Source organism: Amblyomma mixtum, chromosome 1 (assembly GCF_055824585.1).
Source record: "Amblyomma mixtum isolate Tamu chromosome 1, ASM5582458v1, whole genome shotgun sequence".
Taxonomy (NCBI): domain Eukaryota; kingdom Metazoa; phylum Arthropoda; class Arachnida; order Ixodida; family Ixodidae; genus Amblyomma; species Amblyomma mixtum.
In genome coordinates this window covers 202,261,332-202,288,527 of record NC_143012.1, presented here as the reverse complement: position 1 = coordinate 202,288,527, position 27,196 = coordinate 202,261,332, and positions in this window count along the sequence as shown.

Here is a 27,196-nt window from a genome sequence, read left to right as displayed (position 1 = left end):
GCCGCAGCAGATCAATACGGCTCAGTGGCCAATTCTTTGGCTGCGAGCATAAATAAGGGCTGCGATAGGAATAGTGGTGAAGTTGGGTGGAACACTACTGACAAGCCCAATATTTTGTTTCCGTTAACAATGCGTCTTCCTTGCTAAACTGCGCACATAGCAAAGCACGCAACGTGTAAAGAATTCCGAAAAATGAATTATAATGCCTGAGTTAGAATTCCCATATTCGCACAATCAACAGCCTTCACTTTATCATCATCATCATCATGATACACGCAGCAAGAGAGTGGTGCGGAAAAACTACTGGTGTTCCGTTAAACCTTACCGTGAGGCTCGTCTCGTTATCTCCAAAGGTGTTGTACCAAAACTCCGCACAATTCCTGCTTGTAGAAACGTGCTCGCATATAAGTGCGGAATGGCCTCCAACCTCGTGCCTCAAATTATTGAGGAGGAGGAGGTAGGATCCTGAAAAACGCACACAAGCCAGCCCCCCCAAAAAAATCAGAAAAACGTCAGCGTTGGAAGCTTTGTTTAAAAAATTTATTTTGTTCACGGTCCTTCACAGTGACCGTGCATTTTATACAGGTGTGATTGGTAACAATTTGGTAAATGTTCTACACCAAGCTTCACATGAAATTTAGAGATTCTATTTAGCTGCTTAATTCAGCAAGTCGCGTCCCGCTTTATAAAAAAAACACTGCAACATAAAACATGGGGAGCGAGCAAAAAAAAACGAGTGCATTAAGATTATCTGCTCTGTTTTGGTGACACCAAGCACATAGTAAGCACCAAACTGTAGTGACTCTATTTTATTGGACCAACCAGAAAGCAACTGTTTAGCAGCAGTGCTCGGCTTCTTTCAGCTACAAAATCTTATACAGATTCTTCCGAGGTTGATATCGCACCTCATCCATCGGGGCTGTCAAATGCAGGTTATGTTGGTCGCTTAGTTGTTGCATACACCACACGGCAACGCTAGACAGAATAGCCTTTGCGAAGGCGTATTAGCATTCATGTACTCAACAGTACCTCTTGCCTCCTGAGCACGCGTTGTGGCATGTGACCGCTCCACCTTATCGCGCACCTGCGGCTGTCCACGCACATCAACCAGCCACTAATAAGGTGTGCGTCAATGCTAATAGGTATCTACTAAGTACAGAGAAATTCTGTTTTCGTTTCGAAGTGTCAAGCAGCAGAAGTAGCCGCTCGCCCACCCATGAGAACGGCACTGCGGCTTCCCTGGACTTGTTAGGAGCAGGCAGAAAATGCGCGGTCTTCTCGCCATCTCGCTGCGTTTCGCGCCGCACCACTCAAGCTACACATGAAGCCAGAAGGAATGCCCTTATGGGCGCTCAAACGCACATATGTGAGCGCGCAGCGCCGTAAGCTCCCTTCTCTTTCCCTGATTTGGACGCCGCACCAATTTCAGGCTCCCTGCTCTTCGGTGACCCTCCCTTCCACCTGCCCCTCAACCCTAGGGATCCACCGCCGACCTAGACGACCTGGCTAAGAGTAGTTGAGGTAACATCTCTCCGAATAAAATTGAGCGAGTTGTGCACAGGCGTAAAATATATCAGTAATAGCACTAAAAGCAAAAACGAGGACATTTCAGAGCTCCTACCGGTAGAGTTGCCGAAGGTGTGGTCATGCTTGGGCTTCCGTTGAGTGTCTGCCGCCTCCTCTCTTGCATGTATCCAGTGCAGTGTCTGGGGAAAATATCTGCGCTCTTCCAATGTGCACCAGCCATCTTCGAAATCGCATTGTAAGTCATTATGGTCTGTAAAATTAGGCCAGGAGAAAGTGATTGGTTGGTTTTGTGGGGTTTAACGTCCCAAAGCGACTAAGGCTATGAGAGACGCCGTAGTGAAGGGCTCCGGAAATTTCGACCACCTGGGGTTCTTTAACGTGCACTGACATCGCACAGCACACGGGCCTCTACAATTTCTCCTCCAAAGAAATTCTAGCCACTGCGGCCGGGATCGAACCCGCGTCTTTTGGGCCAGCAGCCGAGCACCATAGCCACTGAGCCACCAGGAGAAAGTGAGTAATAGGTTTGCTGAAGTCAAGTTTCCGCATAGTGAAAGTGTAGCATTTACGGCGCAAAGAAAAGCATGCTTCGAAAGCTCTTTGCAAGCGCGTATATATTTCTGCAAGAAAAAATAGCGTGGGAGCGATGAGTCAACAAGATCGCCGTTTATTTATTTGCAGTCCCAATAGACAGGTTTTCAAGAGACGATTTGATATAATTATAAAATGTACTTATTCATTAAAATTATTCTTATTGGTAAATGTACAGACGCTTGTAAACATTTCCAGGCTACTGTGCCTGCGGGCCGGGTTTCTAGACTGCGCGTATGTTAATAAAGCACCTCTTTTTTTTTTGGGGGGGGGGGGGGGTTGGGAAGGGGGGATCGGCATTTCAACGCGCCGTATTTACCATTTAAACTAGCGAGCTGAAAGATCACTGCTCTGTTTTAATGGTACCAGTGTAATTTGCAGCCAGGCTCACCCAGGAGTAAAGCCCTGAAAGGAAACGTGCCGTATCAGATGAGACGCGCGTGCGCTTCATAGTCCTTAGTGCGAACCTATTTCGCAACGTTCTTCACGCAGTTACCATGAAACTTCCGTAAGCTTCTATCTTCATAACGGGAGGTGTCAACTTTCCTGCTGCAAATCAGTCTAATTCATCTACGATGACCTGAAAGACATCTCAGAAAGATTTTATAAACACGTGATAAAACGTTACTTTAGTCCAGCTCAAGTCCAGCACTCTTGTACAAAATATTTTAATAGTATTTCAGTATTGTAAGACTGCTATGTAAATATTGAAGGCAATGGTCCATTCTTCCGACGTGTACCAAAATATTTTCTTTGTTAGATTTTTCTAACTCTCGCATCGAGTAGTTAAAACTGCGATGAAAAACCAATGGGGAACGTTTTTGAAGATACCAAAAACGTTCATAGCAAACAAATTTAAGCCGGCCAAGGGGAGTTCAGCGGATATATTCATTATTATAGTAAAATATTGCAATGTATGAAAACATTACGTTCACAAACTCTTTTCAGTTGAAATATGCTTTTGTCCAGAATTGCTGCAATATATGAATCTGCTCGCCAACAAGAAAAACTGTTCAGTAATGCTCAAGAGTCTGGGGAGTGAACTGCAGTTAGCAATTCGTAGCCAGGTGCTGGAGGGGGTAAGGAAATACTTGTACTTTATTCACGCAGTGGCAGCAGATCCTGGCCAGGAGAGTGAAATAAGTAAAATAAAAAGGCGGCGGAACGCATTTCACAGCCTCCCTCATATAATGAATTGGAGTTTACAGTTATCCCTCCAGAGGAAATATATGGGCAAGAAACATGGTGGCAAACGAAAGAGCTCAGCTTAGGCTAGCGAAACGCGCCGGGCGACGAAAGAGACTGAGTGACTGTTGCGGGTGCACGTTCCAAAGGGACTCAGTCTATGAGGCGCGCCGTAGTGGATTGCTCCAGACAAATTTTGCCATCTGGAGATCGTTAACGTGCACTGATATCGCACAGTACAGGAGCCTCTAGTATTTCGCCTCCGTCGAAAAATCAAACCTGGGATCAAACCCGCCTCTTTCGCATCAGCAGGCGATCACCATAATCACTGAGCAAATGCGGCGGCCCTATGGAAAGGAAAATGATAGGTTAACGTTAAAAAACAGGAAGCGGGCAGAGTTGGCCAGTGAAAAAGAGAAAAAAATTATTAGGGGCAAGGAATTCGGGGCACACACCCTTGTGTCCCCGAACGACCCACATCACTGAAGTTTTTTATGTTTCTAGTGTTTATAACACTGGCAGCACAGCAGGTCGCGATGGTATTTATTACTGGATCCTCCGAGCGCAGCATGGTCTGCCAGTCCTCCCAGGTCTGCAGGTATCCATGCCTCGCGGAGTGGTATCCGTCGGTAAGAGGCCGAGAATGTGAAAGGAAGAGGAAAGGGTTCTGGCCATAGGGTTCACACAGGAATGGGGGAGGAGAGATGATAGATTGAGTAAGGGGTGAGGGGAGTGTGTAGTCTGCAGCGTAGTGTTGGGTGCTTGTAATCAAGGGAGGGTTGAGGCGAGGGTACACTGGTGCGAGGCTCTCGGCCGGCGTCAGCTCGTTGATTCACTGCTTGCGCTCTTTCGTGAATCCCCGATTCGAGGCCACCTGAGCCCTGTTTAAAGACACTGATGCTATACCATTCATCTGGAAGTGTAGGAACAATACGCAGAGGAGCTACTGAGTCCTCACTGAGTTCAATAGTACTGGGGTGCGGGGTAACATCGCTTTTCGGGGCAGATGAGGAGCAGTTCGGATTTCGCTGCAGAAAAGCACAGTTCGATGCTCCGTGCGTAGTTTTCAATGAGGGTGGCTGCTTTCTATAAAGTGTTCTATGTGCAGCCTTCACTGCCGCAGGTGATCCACAGTGTGATGTCGTCGGCGTAGAGGGTGTGCTTGGGGTGGGGAATAATTTCCGGTTTTCGGGCAAAGTGGATAAGGGAGATGTTAAACCGGAAGGAAAGAGAATGGACCCTAGAGGGGTGCCGATACTGTGAAGTGTGTCGGAGGGATCTCAGCTGTGCGGTCAGCGAGGAATGCTTGAATGTAGGCATGCGTGCGTGCACCGACATTCAATGGGGATAGGACAGTCATGATCGCCTGAGGTTGAATGCGATGAAAAGCTTTAGAGAGTTCGAAACCCAAGACTTCCTTAGTGTGACCCGAAAGAAGTGGGTCGAAAATGTTGTTTGTGAGCTGGAGCATGGTGTCTTGAGAGGATATATCGGAAGGAATTTCATCGTGCTGTGATAATAGATCGTTGTCCGCCGTATGTGTTGTGAATCTCGCTAACACAAAATAATCAAAGAGCTTGCTGAGGAATGATGTAAACGATATCGGGTGATTGTTTTGGAGTGTTAGTTGTTTTGTTGGGTTTGGGTGTCAATATTATCTTCGCGTGGCGCCAGGATTGCGGGAAGCTACCCTCCCCGCTTCACTGCTTGAAGTATTGCGTAATATTGGTGATCTGTCAGTCAACCAGATTACGTAGCATGAGTTTGTAATATGGTCTGCTGCAGGTGCGCAGTTTTTTCGGAGAGTCAGAAGGGCCGCTCTGACTCCCGTCTCCGTGTTGTCTGTGTCTGCGCCAGAGAACAAACGAGGTTTAATGAGAGCCTATTGGAAATCAAGACGAAGAAATGGGCTTGGGCATGTCTTGTAATGCGAAGTAAAGGTAGCCGACAGTTGTTAGGGGTAACGGACTAGATCCCAAGAGTAGACAAACATAGCAGGCTAGAAAATAAGGTCGGCGGATGAGATTAATTTTGCAGGTACAGCGTGGCCGCAGCTGGCACAGGACATGATTAATTGGAGAGAAATTGGAGAGGCATTTGCTTTGCAGTGGGCGTAGTCAGGTTAATGATTATGTTGAGAATCGCGGGGTCGCAGCGGAGCGCCAGAACAAGAGCACCAGCTCAGTAGGCTTCTCGAACGGGACTCTTCCAGGCTGCCGGCCACGGTCCGTTGTGACTGTGCGAGGGCAGCAAAAGCGTAAAATTCCTGTTGAGAGAAAGACATTTGAAGCTCTTTCCGCAGTGATGGCCGGAATGGGCACAGCTTTGGGTGAAACGGTAGAGCAGTCAATCATCTTGAGGATGTACCAGCAGTCGAGGAACATAGGAAAGGGCCCAACCCCATGGAGATTGTGGGGTCGCAGCGGAGCACCAGAATAAGAAGAATAAATGCGGCTACACGTATATTAACCAAAACCTTTCTGCTTTCTACCCTTGGCTTCTAAGCCACACCAAAGAACGCATTCCCTACAAAGCTGGTTACTTTTCAAAACCGAAATTGCTGACCTCATTAAATGACATATTCCTAAAATTAAGTAACCGAGCGCCTTACCTCACAGTAGTACGGTGACACGCTGAAGCGCTTTGACAGCGAGAGGAGGAATTGTTTTATCTTCCACACGATCTATCTTAATCTGAGGCAAAAATATTGTGTAGCACTACGAAGTTCTCAAAGCCAAACGATCATTATTCTCATCTGAAGTTAGCAAGGTAGTACGTTGGGCCAGTTGATACTGCATTTTTTCTACCATCCAACAGCGCACGAAAACGCACCACTACACTGAGAAGAACGTCACGGACAACAGCGTTCTTGTCCGTGTCGTTATTTCTTGGTGTCCTGGTGTGTTTTTTGGGTGGTTTGACGATAGAATTATTTCCATCTAGAAGACCTGCTCAGTTTGGAAATGTATAAATCGCACGTCTAACAATAAGCGGATAGTCTGCAATAACCATTCGCAGATCGTGACTTCAAGAAAATCTAAACCAAAACTTTACCTCCTTATTTAGCCTATTGACCAGATGGAAGTCTTCCTGATGCCCTTTGCATAAATTCACGACTATGCCTGATACAACTTTTGGCCGTAATGGTATTGTCAAGAATACAAAATTCTTGACTGACCCGAAAGACACGGGTTCGATCCCGGCCGCGGCGGGTGAATTTCTTTGCACGAGAAATTCTAGAGGCCCATGTACTGGCGATGTCAGTGCAAGTTAAAGAACCCCAGGTAATCGAAATTTCCGGAGCCCTCCATTACGGCGTCTCTCATATGCTTAGTTGCTTTGGGACGTTAAACCCCATAAACCAAACCAAACCAAACCGAACAAATTTCTTGAAACCTTCAATGGCGTCGCTGTTTGTCAACTACTTTGCGCTATTAAAATTCAAAATCATCATAATGTTTGCGTGAGACTTTCGCAGCCTATTTTTCTGCTCTCTTTGTCGGTATCAGACTAAAGGTTTCTAGATAAGTTTAAATCAAAAGCATTAATAAATTACCCAATGCAAACAACTTTACGCTACCAAGCAAAGTGAAAACACAGGACATGTCTTCGATAAGATAAAGTGAGCTTTTAACGTTACTGTACACAGGACACAATGCAATGGATCGCAATGAAAAGCCATTGACGTTTTCGGGTCTCTAAGTCACTCGTGTTTCTGGAAAACGATAAATCGATTACATCGCATTCCGCGCATCTTTTGCATATATCACCGGCGTTTTTTGTCAACGAAACGCGAGAATTCGAACCCTATTTCTTAACCGTACTTCATTTGTGGTATAAACTTCCTTGTCTTGTCTTCGTTGATCTGCCTTGCTTCATTAATCCCGCATTTGCGTTCATACATCTGTCGACCTGCAGGGAAAACCACGCCGACTGTCTCAAGGACATCACCTTACTTTTTCGTTTTCCAAACAGACCTTCACTCTCGCTAAGGTTTATATGACAAAGATTCATTTTTTGTTTGAGATTTTCATTTGCGAGTGTAAGGCGTTCATTACTTGAGGTTTCTCGCCGTTTCTTTCCTGATAATAGAACCCGAGAATAAGGTTGCGCAAGTGGCAATAGAGAAATTTAACAAGCCTTTCGAACCTTCACCGAATTTTCTCTGCAGGAGTTGCGCACAGAATGTTTAGTTTGAAAGCACTACTAATGCATCTTCCTCCCAACCCCTGAAATGTGCTGCGAGGGTGAAATCAAGCCTCGTGTACATCGCCTAGACGATGAAATGAGTACAGGAAAAAAACTACGAGACAGACAGCGAGAGGCTAGGGCTATGTTGCAAAGGGCACTTAATACTACATATGTGCTTTGAATGCAAAAACATTCTTGTTGGTTTGCTTTATTTCCGTTTCACTTTTCTTTTCTTAAGCTTCATTTCTAATGACACACGTACTCTTTTGAATACAGCCGTAAGGAAACGAATATACTAGCTTCACCTCTGTTCGCCATGGAGCAACGCGGTTTTGAAGGAGAAAGTTTTTGTGGTCTGTGGGTTACGCACTCGCCTCGCACTCTGAAAGTTCTGGGTCCAATCCCGCGCAACTTCAGAAGAAATTTCGTTTTTGTTTGACACCGCGGTTATATCATCTGGGATTTTTTGTGACCACTTTTGCGGTTAATGACACTTGATTTTGCTGGAGAAGACCCATATAATACTTCCTCATTAATAAACACTCGCGTGGCACTCATGCTAGGAATAACATCATTCTAGAGCATGATGCAGCATCGAACGAAGGCAATAAGGGGGACACCAGCTGGGTGCTTAAGCAGTTCACGCCTCGTGTCACTACTGCAGCAAGGCAACCATGTGAGCTAGTCCGTGATAACACCACTCAAAAGCCTGAAAGAGCGCCGATAGCAGGAGGCAACAGCGATACTGGGAAATGCAGGTGCTCCCGTCAGCAACTTACCTCTTACGCCGCTCGTGTCATCGAGAACATCGTCCGAGAGCCTGACACAGCATCGAGAGAGGGCAGTATGGGAAAGCACTTATAGGCGCGTCTGCAGTTCACGCTTGGAATCACTACTGTCAGCAGTAATATCAGTCGAGAACACGCAGCAGCGCCTATGGTGAGAGGCGAGAGCATTACTGAGAAAGCCGCTGAGTTCATCAGAGACTGACGTCTTTCAGCGCTCGTAGCACCGAGAACATATTTCGAGAACCCGACGCAACGCCAAGAGAGGGTAGTGGGCGGAATCATTTATACGCGTCAGCAGATCACGCATGGAGTCATTCCTGGCAGAGATAACATCACTCAACAACAGCGGCTATGACGAGAGCTGAGAGAACTACCCGAAAAGCAGCAGCTCCCGTCAGCAACAGACCTCAATAAAACGGAGAGTTGAGCTTTTGCTGTTTCAGCCTTCAGTTGATAGTCAGCGCCAGTCCTGTTGTACTCTTTTTCGTTGTCCTTTCGTTTAGCGCTGTTTTTTCCAAGAAACAACAGACCTCTTGTGGCACTCGCGTCGTCGAGGACAACATTCCAGAGCCTCACAGTGCACCAATTGAAGACAAAAGGGGGAAAGCACTTATACGCGTCAGTAGTTCGCTTCTGGAGTCATTGCTGTCTGCGATAACGCGCAGCAGCATTGACGCAAGGAGCGGAAGCCCTACTGGGAAAGCCGCTGCGCCCGTAATGAACTGAGGTCTTACGGAGTTTGTGACATCGAGAATATCATTTGAGATCCCGACGCAACAGAGAGTTAGGGCAATAGGGAGAACGCACTTATACGCGGCATCTATTCCCACCTGAAGTCACTCCCGTCAGCGATAACGTCACTCAAGAGATCGCAGCAGCACCGATGGCGATTGGAAACAGCGTTACGGAAGAAAGAACCTGAGCCGTAAGTAAAGGATACTTGGAGAACATAATAACATAATGTGATAGAGAGCATAATAGAACATAATGAACATAATGTAATAGAGAACATTCCTCGCAAGCCCTTTGCAGCACAGATATCGAGGGCAGGAAGGGGAAACCAGCTTCGCGCAGGCACAGTCCATGTCTGGTGGCACTGCTGTCAGCGATAACACCACACAAAAGCCCAGCGAGGGACGACAGCAATAATGGAGAAGCCGCTGCGTCTGTCACCAACTAATGTCTGGCGGCGCTCGTTTCAGCGATAACGTCAATGATGATGGTACTTGGTTTATGAGGGTTTAATGTACCAAAGTTTCTCAGGCTACGAAAGACGCCGTAGTGAAGGGCTCAGGGTATTTCAACCACCTGGAATTCTTTAACGTGCACAGACATCGCACAATACCCCTAGAATCCCGCCAGCATCAAATTTGACTGCCGCGGCCGGCATAGAACCCGCGTCTTTAGGGTCAGCAGCCGCGCGCCATAACCATTTAACCACCGCGGCGGCCGTCAATAAAGAGGCGCGGCCGTACCGATGTACCCTTGCTGTTCGAGTTGTAAGAAGCTTCCTCGCTTGTGAAAGTCAGTCTCTTAGCTCCGGGAAACGGCGCTTCCACTTAATGATCATGAGTTACGTCATGGCCATGAATCCGAGATCCCCACACGAAACAATATTTGATATACAGGCCTAAACCAAGGCGTCAAACAAATTCCATAAAGTTTAAAATTCCAATGTGTGAGTAGAGGGTGTAACCAATTTCAGCAGCTTCCAGCGGTGGTTCAGAACTCTCATTATCTTGCGGAGACAATAGCTGCAAGAACTACGCTTAGGAAACAATCACAAACAACACTGCGGCAAGCCAAGGGATCCTGCCATCCAAATGCCAGCGGATTACTGCAGCATATTCAGGTAAGCTAGGAGAAGATTATACCGAATAATCGGAAGCAAAGTGAAGAATTTCGGCCCGGAAAAATTCTAATCGCATCGCAAGCAAAAGAATCATTTCGAAACGATTGCATCGGCAATGCATTCGGCAAAACCTTCATTGCTTACGCACGTCGCTGGCACCAGGGTGTGTGATAGCCGGGGCATTTTTTCTTCAGTTCCTGTTCGTGTCGCCTGCCATTTTGCCGTGAGTCCCATTTTTATGTTGAAGGGCTTGCGCGTGTGTCAAAAAAGAAAGCTCAAAACCTATATATCTAACCCATTCTCAATTTTGGGCCTGAAATGTTCATGTAAACAAAAAAGGCTAGACCTCATCCTAGAATCTGTGCAGCGCAGTAAAACGGAAAATAATAGGTCCATGGTTAAACTAAAAGGCAATCTCAACAGTGGACCAAGTGTGAGTAGAAAATATGTCGGCTTATATAAAAATATAAAATTCTCATGGCCAGGACTCGGTACAGTCAGGAGAAATGGTCGTCCGTAGTCTACTGGAGCGTCACATGAGAGAATTCAGTGCAGGACGACAGAAAGCCAAATGAGGCTGGAAGTTCGGGTGAGTCGGCTGGTGAGGGTAACGAGGTCAGGAAAGGCAAATGAGCGACAAGGTGCAAGATTTTCTGCAAATAAAACAGCTGCGGTTGACACAAAACCAAAGCGATTTCATGCTCTCTAGGAGGCGGTTCTGCCCTGCAGTTACTCCCAGTTACTAGCGCTGACCTGCTGCCAACCTGTTGATGAATCTTTCACCTCTAAGCGAAGATCACAATATAAAGGACGCGCTGATTGGTGGCTTCTTTTACGGGTTAAGTGCAGGTACATCCAATATATGTTAGACACAAGCTAAATCATTGAAATTTTAAAACACTCGCCTGCTGCGATGACCCAAGCTCCTGCAATCCAGAGCATGAAATATCCGGCTACCACTGCTCGGCTTGTTGTATTCTTGAATAGGAGGAAATATGTATCATGGTCCATTTCAGTAGCAGATCAGACGATCCAGTAGTAAGAGCAGAAAAAATTCTGGAGGAGCACAAAATTTCTCGTAGAATCAAAGCTTATATTGCTCGAAACTATTGCTTTGAAAGGACAACGGACTTGATACATATTGTTGCATCAATACTTATACACACCTGGAAGCATTGCGATAACATGCAATGGATCAAAGAAGATGCATTGCGCTTAGAACATACATACGTATCTTATCAAAGGGAGAAGTCGAGACTGTTTCGGGACAAAGTAGGTCTAAAGCCCCAAGATCGCAAATGTACTCAGCTGAATGTCAACCGTCCATTAGAAATGTGCGCTGTTATTCTTCCAAGAAGCCAAAAGGGCTCTCCTACTGCCATGCTTTCAGAAAAACTGGCGTACTGTCTAGTGTCCTGATAATAGCGCCCAACTTTTTGCGTCTCTTTCAGCCAAAAGAAATACCCTTTGCAACACAGACTTCAGAAATTCGTAAACATTAGTATGCTTTGGTCCTTAACACGAAGCACTTCAGCCAGATACACTTGCACACAAAATATTCTAGCTCACGCGAATATTTCTGCAAATTCCAATCTCGTGATCGTAGTTGGCTTAAAAACTGAAGAAATAAATCGTATTCATGAACTGACAGCACTTGGAAAGTTATGCGGATTGATGCTTAGTTTCTATTGTGTATTTATTTGGCTCAGATTCAAACATCACGATACGTCATATCACCTCATTTCAATCACTCAGTCAGTTTATTTCCCGTCTTAGAATAGAGATGGAGTGGTTGTTGAAAAAAGCTTCGTATGAGCAGGTTGATGAGCCTACAAATATGAAATGCAGCAGGGAGGCAGCACTGAACTTTACACAATTTTAAAATGAAGACAAATACATGAAGAAATTCACGAAGGAAATAAAAACAGCATTGTGTATACATAAGTAAACTTAAGCGATGTTATTTAAATATATGAAGTAAAGTTCTCAACGCAAACAAGAAAACAAATTCAAATTGATGAGAGCTAATTGTCACAGATGGAAGAGCGTATGCAGCCATTCTTTTCGTAAGTTCAGGCAAGATGTCGGCACTATCCATTCCTCGCGGTGTCTTGTTGGATAGCTTAAGGCTTTTTGCCTCAGTACCAATAATTTCGAAATGTTGATTACATTGCTCCTAATTTCTGCTTAAAGATGAGTCTGAGGCGCAAATCATAGAAAACATGTGCTTTTATCACTCTGCAACGTCCAAAGGCTGCACTCGAATGTCGGTACGATTAATTTTATACTTGTGGGAGATACCTTTGTTTTAATAAATAAATGCGTTAAAGGTTAGTGAATGCGGTACGAAAAAATTTGATACATGTGGAAGGGTATATATTAAACAACCTATTGCACCAGTGACTTGAACAATTTTTTGTAACACTTGATTGACATGGTAGCCCCATTATATACCTAAGGAAAATATTACCCCGAGGCATTTGAACCGCTGAACTATTTCTAGTGGAAGCAAGTTTAAAATGATGTCTTCGTACGGAGGGGTTGGGTCTGTTTGTCGGACTAAATATGAATTCTTTTGTGTTTCACTCGTTTGTCTGCATTGAATTTTATGTGCACCAATCCTCAAAAAGATTTAATTTTGGCATTACAGGGATCTATAAGCTTATCAATGTTATTACTAGCAAAAAATGTACTCGTATCATCCTCATAGACGACAAACTTCTCATTATAATTTTTGTTGACAATATTGTTTAAATAAAAACTTAATATTAGAAGCCCTTCAAGATTTAAGATCAGAGCCTTACTGCTTTCACGAACCCCATATGAAAGAGGTTTCGGTTCAGACTTCATGTCATTATTCAATACCACTTGCTTTCTAAGTGATAATTATGAGCTTATTAGCGATAGGACTTAGATAACGTAGCCCTTGGATTTATTTACCAAGATTTTTTGATCTACCAGGTCAAAAGCCTTTGAAATATCCTAAAAACTTCAACGACAATGGTTTTGTTTTCGAGCTGTGTTTCAGTTGATTTTCCTTTGCAGAAACCAAACTGAAAGGGTGGCAGCAGGTTAAATTTCTGGAGGAAATTTGGCATTCTTTGATAAAGCTTTTCTCAAAGGCTTTTGACAACACTGGCAGAATCGAAATTGGTCTCTAGTTTCCAAAAACAATTCTGTAAGTTTTTTTTTTGTAAAGAATACCAACTTTCGCAAGCTTCATTTTTACCGAAGAGACAGCAGTTACTAAACATATGTTGAATATACCAGCTAGTATGGGGCGTTACCTCTGCTTTACATCTGGTGGAGGTGCTAGGTGCTGCGGACCTGCAACGCTCCTGAAGATGGCGGCCAATGCTTTATCTTCACCGCTGGTTGTTCAACAGCCGCGTGATCCTCCCGTATTCAGTGGTCTACCCCCGGAAGACGCCAAGGAATTGTTAGACCATTTTGAGCATGAGGCAACATTTAAACCATGGGTCGAACAAGTACTACGCTGCGTCTTCGTCCTAATTGGCCCGGCTGAAACATCGTACGGGAATCATAAACCTTCCCTGCGAACGTGGAAGAAATGCAGGTAAGAACTCGTGAAAACTTTCCCAAGCACTCCCCGCAAAGAAAATGCCGAATAACTGCTGGACACGCGGATCCAGTTCCCAAATTAGACCATCCTTGAGTACGTCGAAGATATGTGGCGTCGATTCAGACGCGCTGACCCTCATATGACCGAGAAGTAGGTGCGCTTCTTGATGCGCGGTAAAAGAAAAAAATTTTTCGCCGGATTTCTTCGAAACACACTAAGCACCGTAGCCTAGTTCACAACCAAAGCGACTGCGATATAGAAGACCCTCGATATCAGGGCTCGGCAGTACTACCCGACACCATCAGCTTTCTCTATGAGCCGTGCGGACACCTCAACGACCATCATTAATAGCCTACGGGACAACATCCTGACGACCGCAAAGAGCTGGGACGACTGTTGCCATCCTGCTCACAGCCACAAGCAGCGACTGCAATGGACGTCATACGGAAAGAAGTATAACAGGCACTTGGCACCCCGTCTCCGGCGACCACCGCACAGCAGGCCATGACATAAGCCGCCGCACTGCGCAATCCTGCGCCCCGACGAGACCTAAGCGTTCTTCTACGAGAACTAGCTCTACAAGAACGACGAAACCTAGCTCCCACACGCCCACCTTACGAGAGACGAAAAGGCTTTAGGAAATGTGACGAGTAGAGCACTCCCGATAACCGCCCACTCTGCTTTCATTGTGGCCATGCTGGCCACATTCTTCGTCACTGCCCGTACAGACACATTGGCCGGCGCAGTTTTGCCATCGATGCCCCACGACCGCTCCCCGGCCGGCGACCACCGGAAATCGGCAACTACCTGCGCAGAGGGAACTACGTGTCGTAAAGCCGTCTGTCCCGCGCCTCTTCACGGTCAACCTCAAGGATTGCGGTGCCGGGCTTCAGCTACGCAGCGGCTGTTCGTAGAAGTTTCCATAGCCCCCGCAGGGAAAACTAGACAAAGCAACCTTTGGAAGTGAGGCTGCCCACATGAGGAACGCTCAAGATCCTCCAGTGACCACGCAGCAAGACGTCCGACCCGCGATACAAAGATGCCGCATACAATAACAACCTCGACCACGACAGGAAGACCCTTCAAAACAATGCCGCTACCCATAAAAGCTTCGACGACGCGCCCTACCTCTACCCCATGCAGCCGTGACCCGGCGTCGAAAAACGACGAGCAACGTAAGAGCCAGGGCATACGACTTAGAAGCAGTTATTAACAGCCGGAAAGTTACGGCTCTATTGTCGACACAGGAACCGATTATGCGATGATGACTGGAACATTCGCTGCGGAGCTGAGGAAAGTCACGACCGCTTCGGACAGCCGAAAAATTCGCTACGCAGGGGACCACCTCATTCCGCCCACAGGATGTTGCACGGCGCGAGTGACTGTCAAGGCACAAAGCTATTCCGCGAACTTCGTTGTGCAACGATAACCTTCCCGTGAAGAGATCATGGGCATGGATTCCCTTAAAGAACATTAGGCAATCATCGACCTTCGATCCATGCTCATCACGCTTCCGACGGACGAGGACATACCTTCGATGAGTACTCTAGAACATCACGTTGGCCTGAGTGCCCTGGAGGATCGTCCCACCCCGCTCAAGCGTCTGACCATAGGTGCCACGGAAGCCAATAACAGTAAAGCCATCATTGAGGGGAACATGCAATTGATTCTAGACCAATGATTCGGCATCGCAAGATGCATTGCACATTTCCGGCCCGTTAACAAAGAAACAAAGATTGCTTCCTTCGGCGAACTTTCCGACGTTCGAGATGCCTTCGCACTCACCAATCGAGCCCCCGAAGATTCACGTAATGAAAATCACAAGCAGATCTTCGACATAAGCCCAGCCCCGCCATGGAAAAAACAAGACCGCGCTGACAATCAGCTTCCAACTTACAGCGAGTGCTTCTCTGCATCGCCGAGGGTCCTACAAACGCCGATTGCCAAGCATCGCATTGTAACCGACCAGCACTCCCAACTTATCCGTCAAAGTCCTTGCCATGTGTCGCCGCGAGAACGACAAGCCATCGGAGACCAAGAGGAAGAAATGCTTCGCGACGATGTCATGCAGCCATCGAAGAGCCCCTGGGCGGCACCGGTTGTCCTAGTTTAGAAGAAAGACGGCGCCCTTCGATTCTGCGTCGATTACCGCCGATTGAACGACATGACGAAGAATGTCATCTACCCCCTCCCTCGCATGGACGACGCACTGGACCGGCTCTATAGCGGCGAGTATTTTAAGACGGAAACCTTTAATGCCTCATCGTTGTAAGCAGGAGTTGTCGACAGAAATGTCACGCTTTTCAGCTGGTCGAAATGGTCATGCCGTCACAGTGCGCGAATTTCAAACGAGGCCAATTGTACTTTGGCTAGTAACCATGCAACCAATTAAAGGGATGGCATAGTGGTGCTCCAAGTAAGTGTGACAGAGTTTAGTTAATTGCTTAATTAACCAAGTAGCCTCATTAACCTTTCTAGTAAGACCAGATAAATAAAGAAAACCGAGTAGAAAATTGGTCCAGTTGGGGTATCGAACTAGGGTCTCCGGAGTGCGACACGAGCACGCTACCATTCCGCCATGCCAGCTCGATGGTTTGGAATGAACAAAGGCGCGTCTAGTGAATACGGTGTCTTCGTTCACTCCCATCTTCCTCCCTTCCCGTTACGGCGAGGTTCAGGTGTCCATCGAGATATGCGAGACAGATACATTTCCTTTCCTCAAAAACCAATTTACCAACGAGCAAGGCGTACAGCCAAACGGGCGATGGCGTTCTGTGGAGTCCCAGGCAGCGTTGCAAGACGCTGTCGCGTTCCACACTCGGAGACTAAGCTTAACATCTTAACCAAACATCAGTGACACAAGCAGCAACACTGCGCTTAAGGCTTCCGCCTCACCGCACTTTAGGTCAACAAAGTGCCCCCTGAATTTTTTCATCGATGGACCTCGGGAGCGGCTACTGGCAAAGAGGTCGACAAAAGAGATCGCAAGAAAACCGCATTTATCACTCCGGATGGCTTCTTCCAGTTCAGGGTCATGCCACTTGGTCTCTGTTCTGCACCAGCGGCGTTTCAGCGAGCAATGGAGAGTGCTGGCCGGCCTGAAGTGGCAAATTTGACTGGTATCTTTCAATCACCTCGTTGTCTGCGCCTCGAAGTTTGAACAGCACATAAAAATGCCTCGAACAGTCCTAGAGAACATCAAGTCATCCGGCCTAACCTTGATAGCAGAGATGTGCCATTTTGCTTATGAAGAGCTTTTTTTTTTAAATGCGATATTTATTGCCTCAGGGCATAAAACGGTACGTAATAATAGATGAGGATGCCTAAATAAATGAGAAAAGGTTCGCTGATCTAATGAAATTGAGCAGTGAACGATGATAAGGTCCTTGTGTTCAAGCCTTGTATGAGGCACTATTATCGGGCGAAAGACCCGCTGTCGCCAGGGGCCGAATTCTTGTCAGCTTCAACGCCGGGCAAACCCACAGAGGGTGGGAATGTCAGCCTCAAGATTTCGGTTCTTGCAAACTGGGCACCCGGGGCGGGAATTCGAATTGCGGCCACTTTCGTGTCCCGGCCGGAGTTAGCGCAACCCCGACCCGGATCCTCCGAAGCGCAACCTCCTCTGCACGAGTAAGACCACGGGGGAGGGTTACCGCACACGGAGGGATCAGAGCACGTGTGCGGCGCCGGAGGTGTTCCTTCTTTGTTAAAAGGAGGGTGGTGTCGTCCAGAGTGAGGACACGAGGCGGTGACTGCGGAGACAAGTTTTTAAGAAGAGCTCCTGGTTGTTTCTAGGCCACGACATTAGCAAGGAGAGATTACAGCCAGACCAGCAGAACAGCTGCGATTGCGCTGTTTCCACCACCGGCTGATGGGAAAACTGCGCGCAGATTCCTCTGACTGTGCGCGCATTACCAACGATTTGTCAAGAACTTTTCATGCACCGCTGAGCCACTGACCCAAAATGACAAAGGCAGACGTGCGGTTTAAATGGGAACGCCGCTAGCAGACGCCTTCAAGGAAGTTTAGCGTCGTTCACAGTCACCACTGATCCTCATGCACTTTGATGAAAACGCTGAGAGCGAAGTTCAAACCGACGCAAGCAGCGTGGGCCTAGACGCCATGCTCGTTCAGAAAACCGACGTGCTGGAGAAAGTGATCGTATATGCTGGCCGTTCTCTGTCTAAAGCCGAAGCTAACTAACTAAGAAGGAGTGCCTAGCCGTCGTCTGATCTCTGTCGAAACTCCTCCCTACCTGTATGGATGACCGTTCAAGGTGTTCAGCGAACACCACGTACTGCGCTTTCTTGCCTCTTTGAAGGACCTGTTGCCGCCTCGCACGATGGAGCCTGCTTCTCCATAAATTTGTCGTCAACGTTGTTTACAATTCCGGACGCAAGCACTCTGACGCCGACTGTCTGTCACGAGCCCCTGTAGATGCACCGCCGCCGGACAACGATGAGGGCCCCTTCCTGGGACCCGTCAGCTCAAGCTCTTTCGCACAGCAGCAACCCTCGGACACCGAGCTAAAACACCTTCTCCAGTGCGTGGAAGGCAAGGTTTCTTAACCCCTTCACCTTGTTCAAGAGAGAATTGTCTTCCTTGTGTCTACAAAATGATGTTCCCGTGAAGAACTCCAAAACGAATAAAACAGACTACCACCTTGTTGTTCCTGCCAGTCTCAGCGAAGTTCTACACGCATCACACGTCGAGCCAACAGCTGGACGTCACGGGTTTGCTCGCACCCTTCGCCGCATTCAAGGCAAGTATTACTGGTCCCGACTGTCCGCCGATGTCTCACATTATTTAAACAAATGTCGAGATTGTCAGCGACGAAAACACCCCTCCCACCTGGTCAGCAGGATTTCTGGACCTTATTGAAGCCGCCCTCCCATGAGCTGGCGGGATGGGCCTGCTTGGCCCTTTCCCGAAGACAGCGACTGGAAATGAGTATCATCATAGCGTCCGATGACCTGAACCGCTACGCTCAGGCAAACACACTACCGAACGAAACAGCAGCAGAAGTCCGATCATTTTTCGTGGAATGCATTTTTCTGCGGCACGGTGCCCCGCAGTGCTCATCACTGACAGAGGCACAGTGTCCACGGTGAGACTGATGCCTGCCAAACTGTGTTACAGCCAAACAAGCCACCCGGGGACAACTGCATACAATCCGAAGAAAAACGGGCAGAGTGATCGCCTGAACAAAACCACCGCCGACGTGCCATGTATATCGATGCCGAACGCAAGACCTGGATCGTCACCTTGCCTTACGTCGCCTCCCCCTACAACACCGCAGTGCAAGACATCGCCCAGATGAGGGGTTTTAGGCTCGTTATTCTGCCGTTCTGCATACTTATATGTGGTTTCTGAATAATTCAATTGAGGGCAAGTGCTCGTCCTGTCTTCTTTCTCCTCCGCTGTATTTCGCGTTGTTTCCGCATAATGTCCTGCCAACTTGCTCGGCTTTCCGTGCCTGGGTTTTGACGCCCATTCGCCGCCGCGAATTGAGTAAAAAACTTTTTCACTGTTATTTCGGCTCGTACAAGGTTCTCCGTCGGCTAGGTGAACATGACTATGAAGTCGTCCCTGACAAAATGACTGCTTTCCGGCGACGCCGCGTACGACCAGAAGTTGTCCATGTCGTTCGTCTAGAGCCATATTATGCGCGCTAAAGGACGCTGTGTGTTCGGACTCCGTTTTTATTTTTGGAAAATCTGTTTTACTTGTTTGTAGTCGCTATATTTGTTTTAAAGCACCAGGTCGATGCTTCTTCGAGACAGGAGCAATGCCACGAATCTTTGCAGTGTTTGCCTGTTCATTCTTCAAAGCTGCCGGCACGCCGCTTATGCAACACGCGACCAGATTTATCTTGACTGATCGCATCATGGCGGAGCCTATTGTACGTTGTTCCAGAATGTTGTAGTAACTTCGCACGCCTTATCCCGAATGTTCGCTATCAGCTTTAAATTGAACACGGCCAAGAGCGACGGGTATTCGTTCGACGATCGGCGAGCACACTTCTTGCTTTCGCTGCCGCCGAGAGATTCAACCTATTGTGGGCGTAGGCCAGCCCAATAAACAGTTTTCTTTTAACAGCACTTTTCGCTGTCTTTCTCACTGCCTGGACTCCCGTCACCACTACGTAACAACTCAACATTTATTCTTCCTTGTAGAGCTCTTATGCGCTGATACACAACCAGTGGATGCTTCATCAGTCGCGAACTTCAGTAGGCAGCTTACGGCAGTGAAATCGTGGGGTGTAAGGACCGTTACAGTCAGTTTCTGTTGAGAAAAATTCTCATAAAGACAGCAGTATCGACACGAGTACGCGAAATTTCAGGCGGGTGATCGCTGCGAAGAAAGTACAGAAATCAGGCAGTTCTGAATTTTTGATACGAGTAATGTTGTCATTTGGCATGTGTTTGCCATTCTAAAATAACTAGTGGGGATATATGCCCTGACGAAAAATTGGAGGCTTATCAAGGTTAAGCCCAGTGGATGCGAAGCATGTCCTTAGCGTTTGGAGGCATCTTGACCGCATACACGCCCGGCGCAAAGACGCAGGCGCGGTTGTGGGCACAGAGACTGACGCGACGGCGGGCGCGCGCCGCCTCATCCCTGGCGTGACGTCACATATCACGTGATGCAGCGATGGTGGCGCCGCAGCCGCGTCGCGCGCGACGGCGCGAACCGAAGCGTGGAGGCCTGCGCCGGGCGACGTCCGACGGCGCGATATGAGGCCCCATCTGCAGCTGGTGTGACGTCATCACGTGACGTCATGTCACGTGACCTACTTGAAGGTCAATGGTGGCCACCGCCGGGCGTCGCGCGAAGGCCCGAAACCTATGTTAATATGCTTCGCATAATATTTTTTCAGCAACGCTACACACTAAGCTAATGTTTACGTAATATGCTTTATGAAGTCACGGTGCGACGAAACGCAACTAAAAAAGCAATCGGATCATAGAAGAACTTAGCCGTGTGATCTTAAGCGCTCAAACGTTAACGCAACATCGTTAAGGCACCGTCGTTCTGCACGAAATCGGGCGTCGTCGGGGTCGGTGTCGTGAGGGAAATAAATATTCGAGGGAATATTTAAGCTCCGCCTTATGGATAGCTAAAAATGAAGAACGGCCTTTTCTACTTTATATTCATATATTCTTCGCAGCCCTCATACCCTTCCTGGAGCAGTAGTGCAGCGGTTAAGCGATGCTCCACTGCACTGCGATGGCAGGTGTGCTCCAGGTGGTTGGCCTTGAAGAGCCCAGGCTCCTCTTTCCGAACGAGAAATCTTTAACTACCACCAGCCACGTGGGCTGGTTTGCTCACTATCCGGTGGGCAGGTTGTGAAGATGCTGCAAGGTCACGTGACCTAAGTGGCCCACCTGCCTCCTAGCTTGCTCTCTGGGCACAACCTGCCAGAGTCATACTAAGGATTTTTCAATCACAGCGCCTACCCCGAAAACGCCGATAGCAGATTTTCTGGTTAACGAGGCCTTTAAAGCTATCCCGTTAAAATCGGCCGAGCCAGAGTAGCTGAAGTGGCCACCCTTAGGCAAACCTAGGCGTAAAGAATCTGCTCGGCCTTGCGTAACCTACCACGGTCGGAAATTCGGCCGGTCATGTAACATTGTCCCGTCATCCTACGTCAAGTTACCTTGCGGCGTCTTCACAACCAGATCACAAGATAATGAGCCAACTGCCCGCCGAGACATGGGGCAGATGATGATGGGTAGCGAGTGGCTCCCTGGGAAGAGCAACATGGGTATTATAAGCCACACTAGTGGAAGAACCCGCCATCGCAGACCTGTGGTGATGCGGTTATGCGATGCGCCACTGCGCCAGGAGTGGCATGAGGACTCCGAGGAAAATGAATTGCCAGCGGTGTAGTTTATTATAACACAGCTGATATGCTAACAGCAGGCTGGTTGACTAATGTTGAATAGGTAACTTTATGGCTATTGTCGGTAGGCTCTTTGATTACTTAAAGGCGTGTAGTTCACCGTGAATAAGAACCATAATAGTTTTTATAATCTTTAAAACGCGGTTATCCTCGGCGCTGTGGCCCAAAAAATTTGGGCTGCTTTGACAACTTACGCCCATTGCAGAGGTTGCCTTGCCTGCATGCTTCTCGTAAGCGCATTGGGTGCGATGTAGCCAAAATTTATGCGTCCACAGAGCCGAAGGTAACCATGTTCTCGAAATTCTAAAAACAGATATGGGTAATACTTATGGTGGGCAACATGCCTCTCAATAATTAAACAGCCTAACGGTAATATTTAAAAACTTAACTGTTCAAAATTAGTTACGAGCCTGCTTGTTAGCGCGTCTTAGCTTTCCTCTGATTTATTACACCGCTGAGAGTGCTACGCCGAAAAAAGCGCTCTTGTAACTCCAAAAGCCTATCTTTACAGATTGTGTAAAATCTTGGGTGAAACACGCTGCGTATTTGAACACTAGGTCACTGATTTTATACTGTGGATCTAGGCAGTGGGAAGGCGTACCGAAGCACCAATTAATATTTTTCAGCGCGACTGAACGTGCCATGCCTGAAGCAGCAACCTTTGGCGCAACTATTGTTTATCTCCTGCACAATAGTTGCGTCAAAGTTTATCCTGTGGTCACATGCCTTGTAGTGATTTTCGACTGCGCTTCGCTCACTTTGGCTCAGCTTTTTGCTGCTTCATACTTTTCGTGAAATACTTTGTTTCCCCAACATATACATCGCCGTGAACTCAGAGCAGGGTATGTTGTGCATACGCCTTGGGTGTTTTATTTAGGATGACGGTCTGTCGGGCGAGGAAGGAGGCGTTCGAACGTGTTGACTTGAGTATTGTTTTTTTTCCCTTTTGTTTCTGAGAATATAAGCCTAGGTTCTGCTGGCGCCTTTTACGCATGCATCATATACGCTTATTTCCCGCTGGAGTATACTTGGGCTAGGCGTAGAATCATTTCGGTTGCGTCTTTTTAGCTCTCAGGCGATACGTGGAATGAACCAGTTGCAGCATGCTTTTCTTAGCAGGTCAGTGAAAAAAATTCGAGACACTTAAGCCACGTCTTAAGGCTATGATACGATAACATAATGTGTTAATTGCCGTATATATAGAATATTGCTCTCTCCTTCACTCTCATTAACTCCTGGCAGTCTTAATACCCCTCCTCCCAGTGGTTGGCCTTGTGCAACCCGGGTTGCTCTTCCCGAATAACCAATCATTAATTTAAGTGCCATCTGCCCAGGTGGGCAGTTTGCTCCCAATTTGGTGGGCAGGTTGCTGTCACGCCGCAAGATCACATGACTGTGGTGGCCCACCTGCCTCTTATGTTGCTATCTAGGCACCACCTTGTTCACGCCGCCAACAACAACGACGCCGACAACGCCGACGCCGGGTTTTCTGGGCAGCGAAGCCTTTGCAACTGTCACGTTAAACACGTCGCCATAATTGCTTTTACAACACTATAAAAAGCTGCGATCTGCACTTAAGCATCATCGGATCTAGGTAGGCACCTTCTCCGGTCCTCAATGCGTCATCACGACCTCTTGACCAATCACAGGCGGCGGCATGATCCATGGTGTACCCCGCAGTGCCGGCCGCATATTTCTGCTAAAAAGGACAACTCGGCTTGTTTTTTTTTTTCTTGATTCGGCTTCAATATTCAAGTACGCTGCACGAAAAACGGTAGGACGCCGCTGCAAACACCATTTTCACAATAAGTGCTTCAGTGTATCTGTACTGGTAAAAGACTGAATTCCAAGATAAGGCAAGGATAGCAGGGGAAGGCAGAAAATGAGTAAGGGCGGACAAGATTAAGATATTTGTGGGGATTCGGTGGTCGCAGGTGGCAGACGACAAGGTTAATTGGAGAGACACGTGAGAAGCCTTTTTTTCTGTAGTCAGGCTGATGGTGATGGTGGTGGTGTAAGGACCTGCCTTCCCCTGGTTGATATACTTCAAGTATGGCGCAGGTTAGAGCCGGCTATGGTATATTGAAATCTTGAGATGCTGTTTCAGTCTCTTTTCTTTGTCTGTTAATAGAGGCTTTCTGCACTTGATTGTTTCAATTTTCTCACTGTTATCCTTTCCGGCTGCAATGCCTGAACGGGCTTTCCAGGTCTAAAATAAAAAAATAAGAATTATGTGGGCACTCGTTTAACATTATACTCTTGGAGTGCGCTGACATTAGTTCTTCTCCTTGGTTTTAATTTGTTCGCTTCATCTCCGATCTGTTCTTCATATTTACGTATACACATTGCATCTCTTTCGTTGCTCATTAAAAGGGCCTGCGCTCAACTTTCGTGAACAAACTGGTGAGGTACTTTTCTGTGTTCTTTGCCGAGTCATACGTAGTAGCTTTATTTTTGTTGTGTCATGCTTTGTCATTTTCAATTTGGCTGAGCTATCTTTAGTCATTTTGCGTGCTCTTCCAGACACCCTCAGAGCTTGTGTGAATAGCGGTCTCGGTCTTAAAGGAGATGCCCTCGACTGAGCGTCGAAAGCTCAACCAGAAACCAGCTACCAAGTGACAAGGGGGTGGCCGTTTGCTGCTCAACTTTCGCCAGCTGCAAGCCAGAGCTAGAAAACAATGCGTCGGAGCCAAATGTTCTCAAACAAAACAAATTTTATACAGCAAAGAGACAGTACAGAGGATTTCCCAATCACTCATATGAGCATATACAAAGTGATCTAAAATGCACTATAACTCTTGCAAAGGAACACGCGAGAAAGGCAAGAGATATATTACACAGAAAGTGAAATATCACAGGAGAGAGGTAAACAAAACAACACAATCGTTCACCGGGTCCTGCGACAGTCCGACGACCGGAGGACCTGAGAGGGCTGTCGCGAAGAAAGGCGCGTGAGGCCACGCTGGTCCGTGGATGGGCGTATGGTGCTGACCAGGGAGTCGGGCGGAAGCGCTTCTCCGCAGTGTAAACTGTGGCACGGGCTAGCAGAGAGCGGTCAACGTTCTCTATATACTATAGGCGCGCGCCACGTCAGTTCGTTTTTTCGCGCCAAGGGAGGTGCGCATATATACAAAGTACTGACTGTACGATTTCAGTCTCATTTTCGCGCCGGACGTGCGTCCCCATTAGTCTTGATTGGAGACAAGTTTCCAGAAAATTCGAGTTTTTTCTTCCGATCCCTCGTCACCGGCGCGCCGGCGAAGTGGAGGGCGCATCACTCATCACGCTCAAAGCTACGCTCTCTCCGTAAGACAATGAGTAGCATTTCTTTCAGACTTCTGGAAGGTTCGCATTCTGCATGGAGCTCCTTTTTGACACTCGTGCGTCTAAGATAGCTTTCTCTACTAGTACGCTTTCTTGGAAACCACATGTGCACATACTATGTAAATACTTCTCACTAGTAGTAAACGCATATAAATATCTAAGAAGCCATCGGGCTCTGATTGCCATTTATGCTAACCCTCCTTTCCTGACGGTAATGTTCACGCCACCCACTCCACTTCTACTCTTTTATTTCATCCTCGTTGTCATCCTCGTCTTTTTTAGGGGTGACGGATCGTAGTCAATAGAAAAAACTACCCCGGCTAAGGTATGGCTTAACACCAAAAATCGGGAGCAAACTTGTCCCCGCAGCGGCGTTAAGGCTACTCCTTCACTTTCCAAGCAGGCTGTTCATCCGTGAGCACAAGTTTAGGAGCCGCAACTCCAACGACGGCGCGGGCCCGTCCAAACCCAGACCTGCCATCAGCACCAGATACCTCTCTCTTGCGCTTAGAATACTCCCATATAATATTCTGCGTTCATATCACTACTATATAGGCTTTGACCGCACAGCCTAGCGGCTTCCCGTTCCACCGCGTGAAATGCTTAATCTTTAGGGGACTTCTCACGATCACAGCCAGATTCTCCGCTGTCGACTGCCGCTGATCCGCTGGTCCCGAGCAGGACATTGTGAAGGAGTGGCACATCTGACGTATCTTCACTTTGAGCTGCAAAGAAGACGAAGTGGCCTCGCGCTCGTGAGTAGCGCTGTGCTTGTTCACGTGATCGTACTGCAAAGTCACCGGCAGCACCGCGGAACAAAAAAAAAACTTTATTTGGGCACCGACACTTAACCGGCGTTGTTTTTTTTTTAAGCGGCGTTTTAAACGTGGAGGTTAACAAAGAGGGTTCAGCTTAAGTTAAGAACAACGCAGCGAGCTACGGAATGGAAAATGATAGGTGTAACGTTAAGAGATCGGAAGAGGGCGGAGTGGGTGAGGGAACAAACGCGGGTTAATCACATCTTAGTTGAAATCAAGAGGAAGAAATGGGCTTGGGCAGGGCATGTAATGCGAAGGCAAGATAAGCGCTGGTCCTTAAGGGTAACCGAGTGGATTCCAAGAGAAAGCAAACGTAGCAGGGGACGGCAGAAAGTTATGTGGGCGGATGTGATTAAGAAGTTTGCGGGGAAACAGTGGCGGCAACTGACAAAGGACAGGGTTAACTGTAGAGACATGGGAGAGGCCTTTGCCCTGCAGTGGGTGTAGTCAGGCTGATGATGATGATGACTTCACCGGCATACAAACCATTTGCAGTCTAGTCCCACGCGACCTTCCCTCTGAGCAGCACACACAAAGCGGCAAGGGGCACGTGATGAGCGCTGTAATTGCGTTTTAGCCGTGCTATGATGGATAGTTTGGAGGTTGTGCTGTCGATACCAGCTTTGTTCTATAGAGGTCAGGTTGAGAATAAAATGTACATCGAACGTGCAACAGTTTATAAAAGTGAACTAGAACATTCACGCAATCAAGAAAGAATACGAGGAAAAACTTACACGATGGTGCATCGCATTCGGATGAAGTGAACAAAGTAAACCCTTGTAAGGGTAACCCGGCTCCTAGCTCACAGTCAAGAATAGTTAAGGGTGACTGCAGAGGTTGTTTGTTGCAATGAGCACAAGAAAGCAGCTGTTTAAAATCAAAATACTGTCAGCGAATTCTGCCTGACTTTTGTCATGCAGAAGAAACAGCAATCCTTGTGATAGAAATTGTGTCCGCTTCTGGAGCACCCCTCACGAATAGTGTCGCGTGCTGAATAGGCGGCATGATATCAGGTAAATTTAGTGGAAAATTTGGCCCTGTTGCTTCCAAAAACTACCAAAATTTTGAGCCTCATATGCTGCGGAAATATTTACCTCTAATAATTATCGTATTCCTTTGCGGCGTAATTGATGATTTAGAAGCAACACAAATAATTTCCGCCTAAACAGTATTTTCAGGCAAAGCGAAAGCGAAATATTTATTTTTTGACTAAAAAAAAGGAGACAATACTTTTTTTTTACACACATACAAATCTTTGCTTGAAGGCACCATAAAAGCAGTAGCAATAATACACCACGATTTATGACATTAACAACCTAGAGATCATAAAATAATTTTGATTTCCGGAGAGCCACATGACGCCAGAAATTGCGAGAATACATATAGGCCAATACCGATAATAAAATATATAAGCAAGGTATTGACGGAAAA